General features: G+C 39.4%; 1 long non-coding RNA gene across 1 annotated transcript in view; it reads left to right on the top strand.

Moving 5' to 3' along the window:
- LOC134615148 (uncharacterized) overlaps positions 1 to 15,815 on the top strand; it is a 133,168-nt gene extending 117,353 nt beyond the window's left edge. The window contains exons 3-5 of the long non-coding RNA XR_010091286.1: positions 4,653 to 4,719; positions 4,813 to 4,911; positions 15,193 to 15,815. This is a non-coding gene — a long non-coding RNA (uncharacterized LOC134615148). The remainder of the gene's footprint in view (positions 1 to 4,652; positions 4,720 to 4,812; positions 4,912 to 15,192) is intronic.
- The last annotated feature ends 1,309 nt before the right edge of the window (positions 15,816 to 17,124 follow it).

The following is a 17,124-nucleotide window of genomic DNA, read 5'->3' as shown; positions in this document are numbered from 1 at the left end:
TGCTATGTTTACAGCAGAAAGGGTTAATCCTAGGTGGACATGGCACCCAGACCACTTCATTAAGCTGAAGTGGTCTGGGTGCCTATAGTGGTCCTTTAAACCATAATCTATCAGCTTGGTATCACCCACAGACAAATGGTCAAACAGAGAGTAAATCAATGTTTGGAACAATATCTCCATTGTTATTGTACATATCTTCAAGATGATGGAACTTTTTTGCCCCTTGTTGAATTTGCATATAATAATTCTGTACCCTCAAGCAGCAACATGACTCCATTTTATTCCACCTACAATATTCATCCTACTACTCTGGGGTGGAAACGTGGGGTTCCAGATTTACTGTTGGAATGTGTGGGTGTCACGGTAAACCCCTGAGAATAGGGACATATGGGGGTAGGTTTGAGTATGGAATAGAGGTAATGGCATATTCATGGGGAACTCCCTTTCTCAGCTTCCTGTCACCTCCTTTGTCTAACTCACCCTGTGCTGATCGGGGGCACAGGGTGACCAAGAAAACTAGACTCACACAAACTAATCAGCTATTAGACTGCCACAAACCTAGAAACTCTGTGGAACTGCCGAGTGGATAGGTACTTTGGCACAACCTGTTGAAACTTAAATTGTATGTAGCTCGGTCACCCTGCGATGGATCATGGCGCTATTTGGGGATACCATATGTGTGTGGTTTACTAATGTTGACATTTATGTGCATGGGGGGGATCTCCATTGTTTTACTTGATGACCCCCTGCCAGAGGTCTGTGTATAAATATGTGCATTGAAACCTAATAAAGATTCCTATTTTCACCCATCATCAAGTCTCGACTGATGTTTGGGTGGGCTTATACTCTGGAGAATACTCTGAAGTGAGGTTTTGGCAGAGATACTCTATTGGAGCTCCACCACAAATACGAACTAATCTTACTTACAGTACTAATTCTTCTGTAAACGTCCATATTGATGACATTACTAAAATTTTCCAAACACTAAAAGAAAATCTTAAATCCTAACAGTCTATTAAAAAAAAACATTTCTCTGATAAAGGAAGATGACCTTCCCCAGTTTATAAGATAGAAGATACTGTATGTGTCAGGATCTCACCTGGTGTGGAGTCCGACGTGCAGGGTTATACGCTCACCCTTGCAAATAAAAACAGTCCAAGGTGACCAGGTAAGAAGCCACCTGGGCTGTGAGTCTGTGCACCGGGGCTGTGCAGTAATAGTGTTTCAAGTCACAGTACAGGCAAGGACAAGCAGAAGGGTAGTCAAGGTATAGCTGAAGTCAGGGGAAGCCAGAGGTCAGAGTAAACGTTGAGATAAGCCAAGGTCAGGAGCTGGGATAAAACTGAAGAACACACGATCAGGATACACAATAACAGGAACAAATAACGAGAACCAGAGTCAATAAACTAACACTTCCTTCAGGGAGACGCAGTGTCTTTTACCTGGCTAATTAGGCATCTGCTTCAGGTGGACTGAGATTGACAGGAGCAGTCACGGGTAAAGCCCAGCCCCCAAGTGCTAGGTATAAGTCAAGATTCGACTTCAGGCTGATGCATGAGCTGAATTGTGGCTCAGAGGTAAGTAGCAGGCTCGGGGCAGTAAAATGCCCAGGTTCAAATCCCCTGCTGGGTACTTATGGGATTGCAACGTCTGGCCATCTGTATAGCACGGTGAGAACTGTGACAGTATGGCTCTCCACAAAACACTACACGCCCTTCCAAAAAACTCAGCTCTCTTTTCATTGTACCATTTGCTATTAGCATAATAAACGATGTTGCTGTTAAGTTGAAATTACCACCTTCAATCAAATTACATTTTGTATTTCATGTCTCTCCTACAGATACATACACCTGACTTTTTTTTTTTTTAAAGAATTCCCTTTTTTTAAGAAAACTATACGGATTCCATTATCATAAAAGATGAAGAAGAATACAAAGTCCATACAATTCTTAATTTACGTTCCATCGTGGCACGTTACAGTACTTGAATAGATGGAAGGGTTATGAACCTAGAGGAAGATGCTAAAGATGTTCATGCACCAAGGTTGGTTGCTTCATTCCACAGAATATATCCTGATAAACCTCAAGGTTTGCCCATGTAATGCACTCCTTGGGGTGCAGGAATATGTTAGGTCACCTTACTGATTTTGTCATTATCCTGAAGCTGCTCTGCCTTGTCCAAATGTCATCAGTGACGAATCTCTGCCCTCACACTGACAATGCAGCAAGCCTAGTTAGGGAAGATACAGCAACTTTGTATCACTCTGTTATTTTGTAACTTTGCTATACAAAAGCTGCTTCTTGAGCTCTCAGGTATCTGATACGTCATGAACCAGACTCCTGCTTGTATTGTTTCAATGGACTACAATTACAATCACTATTTCAACAATCTGTGAGTTACTACACAACCTCAATAAGGTATTAAAATTATTCCCCTTGTAGACTATACTATTACATGGAAATTTGTACTATTAACCCTCCATTGCATAGATCTCTTGTAAGTGGTAAACATTGTTAAATTATTATCTGCCTTGGGTCCCCCTCAGTGGCCACTCCTCAGATGGCTACTACAGGTGCTTGCTGGGTTAGTGCGGCACAGTGTGACTGACATTTAGTGTCTCTACCTGTGCATGGTGACAGTGAATAGAGATGCATTGCTTCAACAGAGCCAGCGCCAGAAGACTGGAATAAAGGTAAGATTTTTCTATACCTAGTGGAGGTAGGTAGTGTTTTTAACAATAAAGGGTCAGAAATGCATGTTTGTGTTCCTCACCCAATAGTGTTCTCTTAAGGACTATTACACTATCCCTTCCTGCCGTGTCTCTACCCCAATCCACACCCTTCCTTTCATGTCACTATCCACTCCCTTCCTGCCATGTCACTATCCACTTCATTCCTGCTGTGTCTCTATCCTAAATCCACTCTCTTCCTGCCGTGTCAAACCCATCTCTATGATGAAGTGCTGATTGGCCAAAACGGTATTTGACCATTCCCCCATCCTGATTCCTGGCCGATTTCCCTAAGGGAAAACATTGGATTGACTAAAAATTGTATATTCTGATGATGTCACCGAGGGGGCGGACTTAGGGCATGGCCAGCATGGCAGACCCGCACCGGGTTGGAAATAAGGTGAGTTTTAACCCCTTCTAAGGGGGCTAAGGAGGGGGTTGGCAAGCCGCCTGAATGGTGATTTTAACACAATAGGGTCAGGAATATGTTTGTATTCCTGACCCTATAGTGTTCCTTTAAGACAATGTCCTCTTGTTCTGGTAATTTTTCTTCTTTTAAATATAGTCTCCTCCTTTACTGTTTTGATTTCCTGTATGTATTTAAATGTTTCTATCATATCCCCCGTCTCGTCTTTCCTCCAAGCGATGCATGTTAAACTCCTTTAACCTTTCCTTGTAAGTTTTATCCTGCAATCCATGAACCAGATTAGTAGCCATTCTCTGAACTCTTTCCAAACTATCAAAATCCTTCTGAAAATATGGTCTCCAGTACTGCGTACAATACTCCAAGTGAGGTCTTACCGGGGTTCTGTACAATGGCATGAGCACTTCCCTCTTTATACTCTACTGCTTATAACTCTCCCTATACAACCAAGCATTATGCTAGTATTTCCTGCTGCTCTGTTGCCTTGTCTGCCTACGATTAAGTCATCGGAAATAATTACCAAGAAATCCCTTTCCTCAGATGTTGAGGTTAGCACTGTATCAAATATTCTATACTCTTCCCGTGGCTTTTTACGCCCAATATGAATTATCTTGCACTTATCCACATTAAATGTCAGTTGCCACAGCTCTTACCATTTTTCTAGTTCACCTAAATCATTTGCCATTTGGCTTCTTGCTTCCTACTGGAACATCAACCCTGTTGCAGATCTTTGTATCATCAGCAAAAATACCTATCTTACCATCAAGATCTTCTGCAATATCACTAATAAAAATATTAAAGAGAATGGGTCCAAGTATAGATCCCTGAGGTACCCCACTGGTAATTAGATATTGCTTCGAATATACTCCTTTGACTACAACACTCTGTTGCCTGTCACTCAGCCACTTCTTAACACATTCAACAATACTGGAATCCAAGCTTAAAGATTGTAGTTTATTGATGAGCCTTCTATGTGCAACAGTGTCAAAAGCCCTACTGAAATCGAAGTAAGCAATGTCTACTGCACCCTGATGTATTATTTTAGTCACCCAAACCTCCCAGCCTCCCCCCCCTCAAAAAAAAACCCAATAAGATTAGTTTGGCATGATCTACCTGAAGTAAACATGTTGTCTCTGGTCTTGAAATCCAAGGGATTTTAGATGTTCACAATCCTACCCTTTAACATGGTTTTCACCACTTTCCCCACTACTAAATAAGGATTACTGGTCTATAGTTGCCTGACTCCTCCCTACTACCTTTCTTGTGAATGGACACAACATTTGCCAATTTACAGTCTTCTGGGACTACTCCTGATTGGTTAAATAAAAATAACTTTGGGTGTATCCCATCATGCACCATCAACTTATTTGTCTTTGACAGTTGAAATAGAACTTCTTCCTCTGTAAACTCACATGTAACAAATTACTCATTTGGTTTTTTTTTCCTAACTGAGGTCCATTTCCTTCATTTTCATTTGTAAATACTGAACAAACGTTCCAGTGAGGACTACTCTAAAGAATCCAAAGTGGGGAATTTGCCACTAAGCAGTTTGCCTGCTCTACCAAATGTGAGTACACAAATGTGAATTTAATACTCGTGTTTTTATTTTTTTTTTACAGTGAGTACTATTGCGGTTTTTATTTCTATTGTCTCCATATAGCTGTGACATCTGCCAACCACATCACTTCACGTATCCTATACGCGGAGATTATACCACTATACACTATCCATCATAGAGCTGGTTAAAGCTCTACTAAATGTGAGTAGAACTACATAAACCTTAGATCTACTAGAACCACTCTTTGTTGCTATATACTACACTATTAGGTGTCTGTTTTTTCATTTATAAATTTCAAGAAAATCCTGATCTTATATCTATGTAGAAGAATACCTCTGACAGGACTTGGTTGTCTTCTCCTTGCAAGTTTTATCTTCTTTTTTGGTTATTTTATTTCTACTGAATTTTATTGGACCTTACTTTGAACTTTTATTTGTTCTTTTTATTTCTGCCCTGTTATTCAATTTTTAGTATATCCTATCGTATTTTATCATTTTGACTATTCTGTGCCTTTTTTTTTTATAGATTTTCCTGATAGATTTTTTTTTTCTCCTTAGTACATTAATTTTATCTGGCACTGTCTTCTTTTGTTTTTAATCTAACTAACCCTTGTTTTACTTTCCTTTTCTCATTTATGTATCTAAAGGAAGAAGCTGGCTGTACTCACATGAGTGCCACTAGAAAGGGTTACTCCAATCATCATGACCACTTGAATGATTTGAAGTGGTCGTGGTGATAGGAGTCTGGTTGTGCAGCATCTCTGTTTGTACCTCTGTTCTGGGCTGCCTTATATAAAATCTGTATAAATGTTACATCCTTTGTTAGCGCACCCAGTGTCCTAGCAACAGACGTACTAATCCTCTTCTAAGCCTGTCTCCCCTCCCTTCTTTACTGCAGGCTTCCCTGCCCCCCTATACCCTATACTGTCTGTTGATTGCTTTTTTTTTTTTTTAATGTCCACGCCACGCGTATGTATGCACTCTGAGCTGGTGAAGTCCTCCAATCAAATGCATTCAAAATTGCATTATGGGGGGCGGAGCCTGACCGCCAAGCCGTGCGGACACACAAAGCACGAGCTCCTGCTTGGCGGGAAGAAACCGGGGTAAAAGCGACGGCAAATCTGCCAGAAGACCACCAAGGGTACACCACCCACGTCGGACCCGATCGAGACCACCCCGGAGCCTGTCGGAGCTACGAGAGCGGAAATCCAAGTGCGGCCTACTGGGATTAGGGCCGGGGAGAGGCGGCCGCTCTCCCCGACACCGGAACCCTTAAGAGACCTCGCATCTCCCAACCCCCCCCCCCTGGACCGGTGGGGGACATCCCGGTCCACACTGGACAATCTGACTGGCACAGAGGGCAGCTGAACAGACCACACAGCAGGCAAGGGTACCAAACTACTAAGACACAACCAAAATGGCCGCCCAGCACGGGCCTAACAAGCAGAGTACCTGCGCCCAGCCACCCACATACCTCCTGGGGGCCTTAGACCAGATCTGCGCAAGCTTTTGGGCCACAATGCACAGCCGCGGAGTGACTCTCCAGCTGGCGGTGAAAACTGTAGCATCATGGACCCGACCCGCAATGAGACGCCGCTACTACAGATACCTGCCTCAAGCTCCCAGGACAGCCATCCGGCGACGTAGATATCTGCGATCCCCACGGCGGGAAAAGGTACCACGATACTCCCACTCCCAAATACACATAAGTGGAATAGCCTACCAAGCATATCACGCAAGCACCCCACCTCATCTGAAACTATGCATCAAGCGCAGCACGACCCAGCTCATCATAACCAGCGCTGCACACCAAGCAATCAAGCGGCTGCACATCCTACAGGTCACTACAAGAGCAGACTCCCAACACAGAAGCACCAAAGACAGGGCACATCAAGACACCAAGAGAGACTTCCCTCCTATGGGCATAGGCTGAAGCACTCACATTCATGTCTAACGACGGGCACACCGCTCCAGCACCCTGGGAGCCCCTTCTCAACTACCGCTGTGTGGACAATAAGCACCAAGTATTTACTGAGAACATAGATACTAAACCCTTATGATACTCAATTGTCTGCATATGCCTGAAGCAGACTAGCTAAGAGGAATGATTGACAGAGAGTCCCAGCGTCAATTTATTTAGCCATAGCACTGTAGCACTCTCAGCTCATTTAGTTAATTTTTTACTCTGTTTAGCATAGCTGGTCAGGGTGGAGGGTAATAGCTATCTGTTCTCAGCGGATTTTCTTTGTTCATTTCTTGTGTCTAGCGATTTTTTTTTTAAAGCAATACCTGAAGAAAATAGGGCATTGACTAGCAAATAGTCAGGTTCAGTATCTGTATGCTTACCTAACCTTAGTCCACATCACCTGACACACAGAGTTTAATTAATGATGTTTTATAATTACTCAAGCGAGAATCTACACTGTTGAAATACTAATCCTAATAACTTAAAAATGTGCCTGACTAACATATGTCACAACCTGTATAGCAAATGTTTTCTAAACTTATCCTGATATCGCTGTTGTGGCGCACCAGAGCGGTATGTTACTATTGTGCACAACAAAAATAAAGAATTAAAAATTTTTTTTTTTAAAAAATGGCATTATTATAAATGAACCTTGTAACACCCACATGACTGTAAATCAGACAACTGGTCCATTACATCCTGGTTGTTTGCCTGGGCGGGGTACGAAGGAGAAGGCTTGAAAAGGCTGCAGACAAGAGATCTGTAGCTATTGCAAGTTGTGGTTAGATATACCCCCGATGAAAAAAAAGGCATAATTAAATGCATGCATGTTTTCATTCAGGGTATATCTACTTATTGATTTTTATTCTTTTTTTTCTATTTGGGCAGTGGAGCGTGCCTTTAACTTTCCAATGTAAATATTACAGTTTCTAAAAAAAACTGCAATGTTTTACATTGCAGGGTTTGAAGGACACTCCATTGCACCCAGACCCTTTCATTGATAAAAAGTGGTCTGGGTGACTTTAGTGGTTCTTTAACCCCTTAAGGACACATGACATGTGTGACATGTCATGATTCCCTTTTATTCCAGAAGATTGGTCCTTAAGGGGTTAAAGGGACTCTTCAGTGCCAGTAAAACAAAATGCTTTCAATGTGTTCCTATGGGGATTTCAGCGACGCTGGAGGTCCTCACATAGCGTGAGGGTCCAGCGACGTTATAGCACACTTTTCATGTGCTATAAACATGGAAGTGCCCTCTAGTGGCTGTCTAGTAGACAGCCACTAGAGGAGGAGTTAACCCTGCAAGTTGATTATTGCAGTTTATGAAAACTGCAATAATTACACTTGCAGGGTTAAGGGCAGTGGGAGTTGGCACCCAGACGACTCCAATGGGCAGAAGTGGTCTGGGAGCCTGGAGTGCCCCTTTAACCCCTTAAGGACCAAACTTCTGGAATAAAATGGAATCATGACATGTCACACATGTCATGTGTCCTTAAGGGGTTAAGAAATAAAGGGTGAAAGTGAGTCTTGTCCAGTCGCTTCTCTCTAAAGTGCGTATCTGCCAAAATGCTGTGCACACACAGTATGTGTATCCTGGAAAGACTTCCTTCTATAGTGCCTATCTCCCATAATTATATGCACACAGTGTGTATCCACTAACCCTTCTAAGGTATTACAGTCTGTGACTTATCTAAAATGAAAAGTCTTTGTAAAGATTACAGATGTGGCTTGTGTATCCAACATTGTTTTTTAAGCAATATAAAGAAATATTGCTGGAAGCTTTTGGCTAGGAACAGGACAGGTGAAGTATCGTTATTTTACTAGGAAGTAGATATGCAAAGCTCACGATAAACTTCCAGTAAAAGTGCTGACTTTCTGCAATGTCTAGAAGGACACAGTGAGACAGGCTGTATAATGTAAAGTCAATCTATAGACCGTCTGGGATGGCTCTGAATTCAATCAATGTCCTCACTTGAAAACCAAGATGGGCAATTTCCATAAACCTTTAACTCACTCTGCTTTCTTGTCTCTATTCTTATAGGTGAATCAGAAAGACAGCTACGTAAAACAAACCTTGTACACAGCAAAGTGTGCAATTAATCTCAATGCAAGATATACCAACCATCAAAACCTGACGTTAGTTGTACAATGCCCCAAACAGGGTGGCTGAGATGTAGATTTTTTTTAATGCAGGCGTACATCCAGAAACAAAGTAGTGTAATTCTACTGTTGGTATTATTTTTTAATGTATGCAACTCATCACAGAAGATTAATTAAACAAAATACCCCAACACCATTGTCCACACTAAATATACATTTACATTGTACCTTGTGGCTTGGTTATGAGAAAATAATGAAAAACTGCCTTTTTTACACAGCCCAACACTGCAGCAAAAATTATATCTACATTTATTAGACTAAATAAACATATAGTATTATGTGTATTAAGGAAGCTTAAATGGTTCTCCCCTGCAATCTAAAATTATAGTTACTTTTTTACACTTTGGGGAAAAATAACTTGCATTTAATAAAACTATAGGAATGTGGAAAAATAAAATAACTAATATTATGGATATATTTATGGCATCAAGACACACTACTGCCTAAAATAAGGGGTTATTTGAATTTGTAACCCACATACAGAACGGTTTCGAATGTACTGCACATTAGTTAAAAAATGTAAATACGATCACCTAATTGCAATGCCTTCGGTGGTACCCTCATATAGGAAAGGCATCCTCAACTTCTTTCAAAACAGTGCCTTTGTCGGGTTAAAAATGAAAAATGGATGGTGGAATGGTAGCATCCCCATATGATGAAAATGGGCCATCATACACACACACACACACACAAGTAATACTATGCATTACCACCCTGCTTCATCACACACAGAAGAGGTTAATAGTCACCACATAATCAGCCTTACATTAACTGTAGCTTCAGCTTAAAAGGAAGGGTCCCTATAGGCACCCAGGCTACTTCATCTCATTGCAGCAGTCTGGGTGTATATTCCCAGGTCCCATAACCCTGCAAAGCTAATTATTGTAGTTTATTGCAGGAAAGCAGGGGTCTGTTTGTGTTGAGTGTGAGTACATGGGAATGCAGGGGTTCCTCCGTGATGAGTGTCAGCATGTGGGAATGCAGGATTCTCTCCGTTTAGAGTGTCAGCCTACAAGAATACCAGGTTCTCTCCGTGTGGAGTGTCAACCTACGACAATGCAGGGATCTCTCCATGTGGAGTGTCAGCCTGTGGTAATGCAGGGGTGTCAGCCTGTGTATAAACAAATACTGGTTATAGTAGTTACAGAGTGCATCAAACCCAGGAATCATGGTATGTTAATCTTTTTAAATTGCAGAAAATATTTGGTGATAGGAGCGATCTTGTTAGTGCAGAGGAATACAAACAAGGTTGTAGAAGAGAGATGACAATAGGACAGTGGAGGAATAATAAATACAGTGTCATAGCGTGAACACCATTCAAGTCTTTCTCAGAGGTAATCCAAACAACAGAGAAATGTCAGTAACGCACAATAAAATAATGTATTCTGGTTTTCTTCTACTGCAGCATGTTTGTGCAACACAGCTCTTTCTTTCCAAGCGTATTGTGATCCAATGCCATCCTATCTCATGTAAAAAACGCACACTGCACATGTCCTATATGGATTTTATGAATTGCACACGGAATTGTACCGTCGCAGTGACTCAGAAGGATGTGATGTCATTATTCCATCAACTCGTAATATGATTCAGCTGAAGTAGATTCCTTTACAGAAAAACGATAGCAATACCCATTTGATTACTTTGAGGACAAGCCTAAGTAAAATCTCATTCCGTAGTCTTAGCTTGTTGGGGGTCACTAGCCCCTCGAGCTGCAGTATAATAAATGGTATAGAGAAGGAAGCAGTGATACTGCTTCACTCCTGCTAATTAAATCTGACAACGGTTGCCACGCAGGGTAAGAGCTTAGCGTTGCAGCCCATGAAAATAAAAAAAAACAATTTTCCACTTGAACATAATCTCAGTCACTGCAAATCCATATTGGTCTTACATACTCTTAGCACACTGGTGTTTGTCTTTTGTCACCTCTTTACAATGAAACAGTAAAGAGATTTGTCTGTAAAATAAACTAGCTGGATGACCTCCCTTCTAATGAATATATACAGAATTTGTTTTTATTGTGATGCACAATCTTCTGTTTGAGCATAAGAGCCTGTAAGCATATTGATTTTTTTCCCCCGGCAATTAGAAATTACAGCACTTGATTCTTTTAAGGGACACAAGGGCTATGAACAGTGAAATAGTAAAATAAATACTGTATATACTCGAGTATAAGCCGACCCGAATATAAGCCGAGGCCCCTAATTTTACCCCAAAAAACTGAGAAAACGTATTGACTCGAGTATAAGACTTAAATTTCTAAATAAAATTAGATCCTAAAAAAATTATATTAATTGAATATTTATTTACAGTGTGTGTATATAATGAATGCAGTGTGTGTATATGAGTGCAGTGTATGTGTATGAGTGCAGTGTGTGTATGAATGCAGTGTGTGTATGAATGCAGTGTGCGTATGAGTGCAGCGTGTGTGTGTATGAGTGCAGTGTGTGTATGAATGCAGTGTGTGTATGAGTGCAGTGTGTGTATGAGTGCAGTGTGTGTATGAGTGCAGTGTGTGTATGAGTGCAGTGTGTGTATGAGTGCAGCGTGTGTGTATGAATGCAGTGTGTGTATGAATGCAGTGTGTGTGTATGAATGCAGTGTGTGTGTGTGTGTATGAATGCAGTATGTATGAGTGCAGTGTGTGTGTGTGTGTGTGTGTGTTACAGAGCCTTGGTGGGGGGTGGGCATTTTTATTATTTATTTATTTTATTATTATTTTAATAATTTATTTTTGGTTAAATAATTTTTTATTTTTTTATTATTTATTTTTTTCATTATTATTATTATTTATATTTTTTATACATTTTTTCGTCCCCCCCTCCCTGCTTGATACATGGCAGGGAGGGGGGCTCTCCTTCCCTGGTGGTCCAGTGGCATTGGCAGTTCAGTGGGGGGGATGGGGGCTGGCAGAGCTGTTACTTACCTCTCCTGCAGCTCCTGTCAGCTCCCATTCCTCCGCGCCGGTCCGTGCAGCTCTTCTGTCGGCTTACACTGTAAGTCTCGCGAGAGCCGCACTATGACCCCGCGGCTCTCGCGAGACTTACACTGGGAGCTGACCGAGGTGCTGAACGGACCGGCGCGGAGGAGAAGGGAGCTGACAGGAGCTGCAGGAGAGGTAAGTAAGAGCTCTGCAGCCCCCACAGCCCCCTGTCTGTTTTATGGCAATGTAAATTGCCATAATACAGACACTGACTCGAGTATAAGCCGAGTTGGGGTTTTTCAGCACAAAAAATGTGCTGAAACACTTGGCTTATACTCGAGTATATACGGTAACTATTACTGGTTAACAGTCATATGGTGCATAAAACACAGGAATAATTCATCAGATTACTGCACAGACAGTATATGTTTGTTTTAACCAGGCAGCAGATTACTGCTCAAACCACAGTATGGACAAAACCCTCCACACCATCAAAGGGAAAAAAGAAAGAAAAATAAAAGCACGTAGCTGATTCTGGTTTTAAAAGATTTATGGTTTGAGATGTGCTATGAAACAGTGGATTGGAACCTTTTCCCCACTATAGAGGTAGAATGGCACACTGATGTGTTAAATTAAAAGTCACATTTAACACTGAATACATTTTAACTTGGACCAAATGTCTCTGCTGAGTGGGGCCCGTGCCCTTCTTTTGGTCACTCTCAGTCTTTTATTCACCTAAAAGTTATATTTTACCCCAGGACTTGACAAATTTGCTTGAAATCTAGGAGCCAGCGAGAAAAAAAAAAAAAACATTATGAGCCAGTTTTCTTTTTTTAAATTAACAAAGTTTCATTTTCAACTACAAAAATACAATTCCTAAAAGGACACTATAATCACCAGAAGCACTACAGCATAATGTAGTGGTTCTGGTGTCTATAGCCTGTCCCTGTAGACTTTTTAAAGGACCACTATAGGCACCCAGACCACTTCAGCTTAATGACGTGGTCTGGGTGCCAGGTCCATCTAGAATTAACCCTTTCTGCTGTAAACATAGCAGTTTCAGAAATGGGTTAATCCAGCTGACTGCATCTGTAAAATAAAATATATATTTTTTAATTAAATCAAAATATAGATATATATGTGTACATACACATATCTCTCTCTCTCTCTCTCTCTCTATATATATATATATATATATATATATATATGATATATAATGTCATACTAAGTGTATTTTTATATTAATATAAAAATACACTTCTAATTAAATTACACACACAAATATATATATATATATATATATATATATATATATATATTATAAAATATTAATAAGTAAATAAAATAAACTAAAAATGTAAAAAATAAATAAGTTATATATTGAATGTAATTTTATTCTAACTGTATTTTGATATTAATATATATAATTATATCAAAATACAATTAGTATGGAATTATATATATATATCCATATACAAAATTATATAAATAAGTTCATAAATATACACATAGACTTTAAATATATATTTAAATTCTACATGCATATTTATATAATATTTTTACATAATTAAGTAATTTTACTGATTGCAATTTGAGGGACCTGCCGGACAACCCAGGCCGAAAGTCCAGAGAATTTAATTTGCTAGCAATGTATTTAACCTTGTAACTTTCTATGACACCCTAAAACCTGTACACGGGGGTTACTGTTTTACTCTGGAGACTTCGCTGAACACAAATATTAGTGTTTCAAAACAGTAAACCATATCACAGCGATGATATTGTCAGTGAAAGTGAAGTTTTTTTAATTTTTCACACACAAATGGCACTTACACTGATTATATAATTGTTGTGATACGTTTTACTGTTTTGAAACACTAATATTTGGATTCAGCAAAGTCTCCTGAGTATAACAGTACCCCCCATGTACAGGTTTTATAGGGTTTTGAAAGTTACAGGGTCAAATATAAAGGTCTAATTTTTTTACATTGAAATTTGCAGGGTTGGTTATGTTGCCTTTGAGAGCGTATGGTAGTCCAGGAATGAGAATTACCCCCATGATGGCATACCATTTGCAAAAGAAGATAACCCAAGGTATTACAAATGTGGTATGTTCAGTCTTTTTTAGAAGCCACTTAGTCACAAACACTGGCCAAAGTTAGCGTTCATATTTGTTTGTGTGTGAAAAATGCGAAATAAACTAAACTGAACGCTAATTTTGGCCAGTGTTTGTGACTACGTGGCTACTAAAAAATACTTAACATTTGCAATACCTTGCTTTTTCTACTTTTGCAAATGGGAAGGGAAGGGAACTCCCTAAAACAAGGAAGTTCGCGGAGGGTCTTTGTTGCCCTTCGGTGGAAAACTCTATGGCAACAGTACACTATACAGAATAATACATTATGGTTAATCTTTTTTCCTAAATCTTTTAGAGCCTTGCCCTGAACACTATTTGATCCACTAACCTTATAATTCTCTGCACTTCTACATGCAGTATTTGACCAAGTTTGGTCCGCGACCCTGGACTCTCCACGGTTTCTTAACATATGTACACCATGGATGCTTTCTCCTTATAGAATTACAATTTGTTCTTGTATCTTCTTCAATAAATGTCTCTATTTTTCATGTTACATGGCTGGATACTTTCCGGACAGACCTTGTATATATATATTTTTTTTGCCAAAATACCAGAGTATTGAAGTATGCAATGATACCTTTTTTATTGGACTAAAATAATACATAATATTATGTTAGTCCAACAAAAAAGGTTTCATTGCATACTGCAGTACTCTGGTATTTTGGCATCTTGTCTACTGGACTAATACTGCTAATCCAATCTACACTAATTTTATTTTGTAATTTTTTTTACATTAATTTTATTAATTATATTTTAATTATTATTATTTATAAAGCGCCAACAAGTTCCGTAGCGCTGTACAATGGGTGAACTAACAGACAAGTATTTGTAACCAGACAAGTTGGACGCACAGGAACAGAGGGATTGAGGGCCTTCATGCTAGAGGGAGTGGGGTATAGTGACACAAAAGGTAGGGTAGAAAAGTAGGTTGTTAGGATAGTATTCATTGAGGGCTTAGTTAATATATCTTGCTTATTCTGTTTTATTTGTGTCTTATTTCAGCTGTTTATTTTTTTTTTATTTCAGACCAATTTTTCTTTTTTTTTTATTGAGTTCTTTCTTTCCCCTAACTTGTGCCTTTACCCAGCATAGTGATAGGCCTTCCCGTGTGTTCATAGAGCAGTTCTATGTACTCGAGCACTATAAAAGCTATTTAGCCAGTTAGCAATAAAAACTCATTCATTCAGAATTATATGTACGTTTAATAAAATTAGTCGATGTTGTAGTGTAATGACGCAATTGAGCTACTGTTTGCATGCTGTCGATATCATTGTAAATAGAAGCCATCTTGGATTCTCCTCAGGGTCATAGAAGGGACGCACAGTCTCGAGCACACAGCCCAGGAATCCTACTGTTCAGACAATAAACAGAGCCACTGAAGAGTTGAGAAATTTCCAGCATACAAGCCCTGGTTTCTGCAAATGGGTGGGACCCAACGGATGTATAACTGGCCAAATGTCATATTTGAATAAACTCTCCAAACTTGGTTTGCAAACTAAAGTTTATTTGGATACAATTTCTGCAAGTACATTTGGTCCCCTTTTTGACCTAAAGTTGAGGACACTACAGATTATTTTGTGGCCGTAGACTTACCATCACATGTGTATGACCTATTATTTAGTGGTTTAGCCTCAAAATTGGGAAAATACCACCACAAAGAGCATTTGTTTTAAACAGATATATTGTGATCATTTGGCCAAATTTGTCTATTATATTTATTTTTCCTATTTTACACTGAGGGATAAAGTAATGGAAAAGTGATATACTACTGCAACATATATTGATGTGGAGATTATTCACCTCAGGCAGCAACTACGAATCTACTTATGTCTAGAAGACTTCAAAGTATACTAGAACTGCCTTTTACAAGTTGGGATCAAACTCTTGGGAACCTCTACAATGAAATGTAGAAATAAATTGATTAAAGTATTGCTGTACCACTCCTTTGTGATACTATAAACCAGCATACAGCAGGAGTGTTAACAGAATATTGTCTGAATAATCTGTTATTTTTTTATATTTTTGTATGTCATTTTTTTTGTTTATAATAATTTTTTGCACTGTTTAGTCATTTTGGGGGTGTCACAGTCAGCTTCAAGGCGTGCATCCCTTTCTGTGTATGACAGTCATTTTGTGCCTTAAACAATTAAGGAGAAATAAGAACACTAATAAGCAAACCTAAATATCTTTAACTCTTTCTAGCGAGTGTGTGATACCACCCATCTTCGTATTGTTGTTACGCGTACCAAGTTGAGGGTTTATCCAGGTATCAGCACCTCATTACATTATTAAAGACTCGAGTGCTAGCAACAATTATTAGACTGTGTAGTACACCAATTGCAGTAGTGAGGTTCTTAATTCCAGCTTGGGACTTTACCAGGGTAGAACTACACCTTCTGCCAGGATTCCGGACCTGAAGCAGGGAGGTGAATAACCTCTGGGACATCACCCTCGCCATTTGAGCTGGTCTTTGGGACCTATTAAGGTGCCTTTGTGTTTGTGAGTGTTTTTTTCAAGCATTCTATTCATAACACCCTTTGTATATGGTTTCACACTATGTTTTTTTCCATGTTTTTAAAAAGTGATTAAAGTCTTCTGAATAATTTCTGCTGATATTGGTTAAATCATTATTGGATTGATATCTCACTGAAGATTGCTTATTCATATAAACTTAATGTGTTTCCTCACTTATAGCACTAATAGAGGATTATTAATTTTATATTGCATGCTATATACACATATTGCTTCCTATATACACCACACATATGTTGTTTTATTTGTGTTTAATACAGTGTTTTGGAAGTGGTTTTTAATTTCGTGTAAATATGGGAAATTCCAGGAAGCTAGAATGTTTAATACAGCAATTGTGGTACTATTAAATGCCCACGGCTCTATCATACATTCCCTGTGCATCTGGATAGAGGGAATAGAAAACTCACTCCCCAGCTAGAATCATTACAATAAACTAGGTTTAGGGATGGGAATCTACAACAACAAAAAAAGGAGTTTTGGGAGCTAAGCTGACAGTACCATAAACAATCTACAATTTGTGCCACTCTCAAGCTGTGTGGGAAGTTAATAGAAATCTACATATAGGAACAGGACAGCTATATCTCATACATTTCTGCTCCTCCAGTATCTACTACACATTACAACTGGATAACATCGCCCTCTTGTGGGGATAGGGACACATTACACTTCTAAAGTAAATGCATATATAAAATTCCATTTACCA

Source organism: Pelobates fuscus, chromosome 6 (assembly GCF_036172605.1).
Source record: "Pelobates fuscus isolate aPelFus1 chromosome 6, aPelFus1.pri, whole genome shotgun sequence".
NCBI lineage: Eukaryota > Metazoa > Chordata > Amphibia > Anura > Pelobatidae > Pelobates > Pelobates fuscus.
This window is presented reverse-complemented; position numbering and strand designations above follow the sequence as displayed.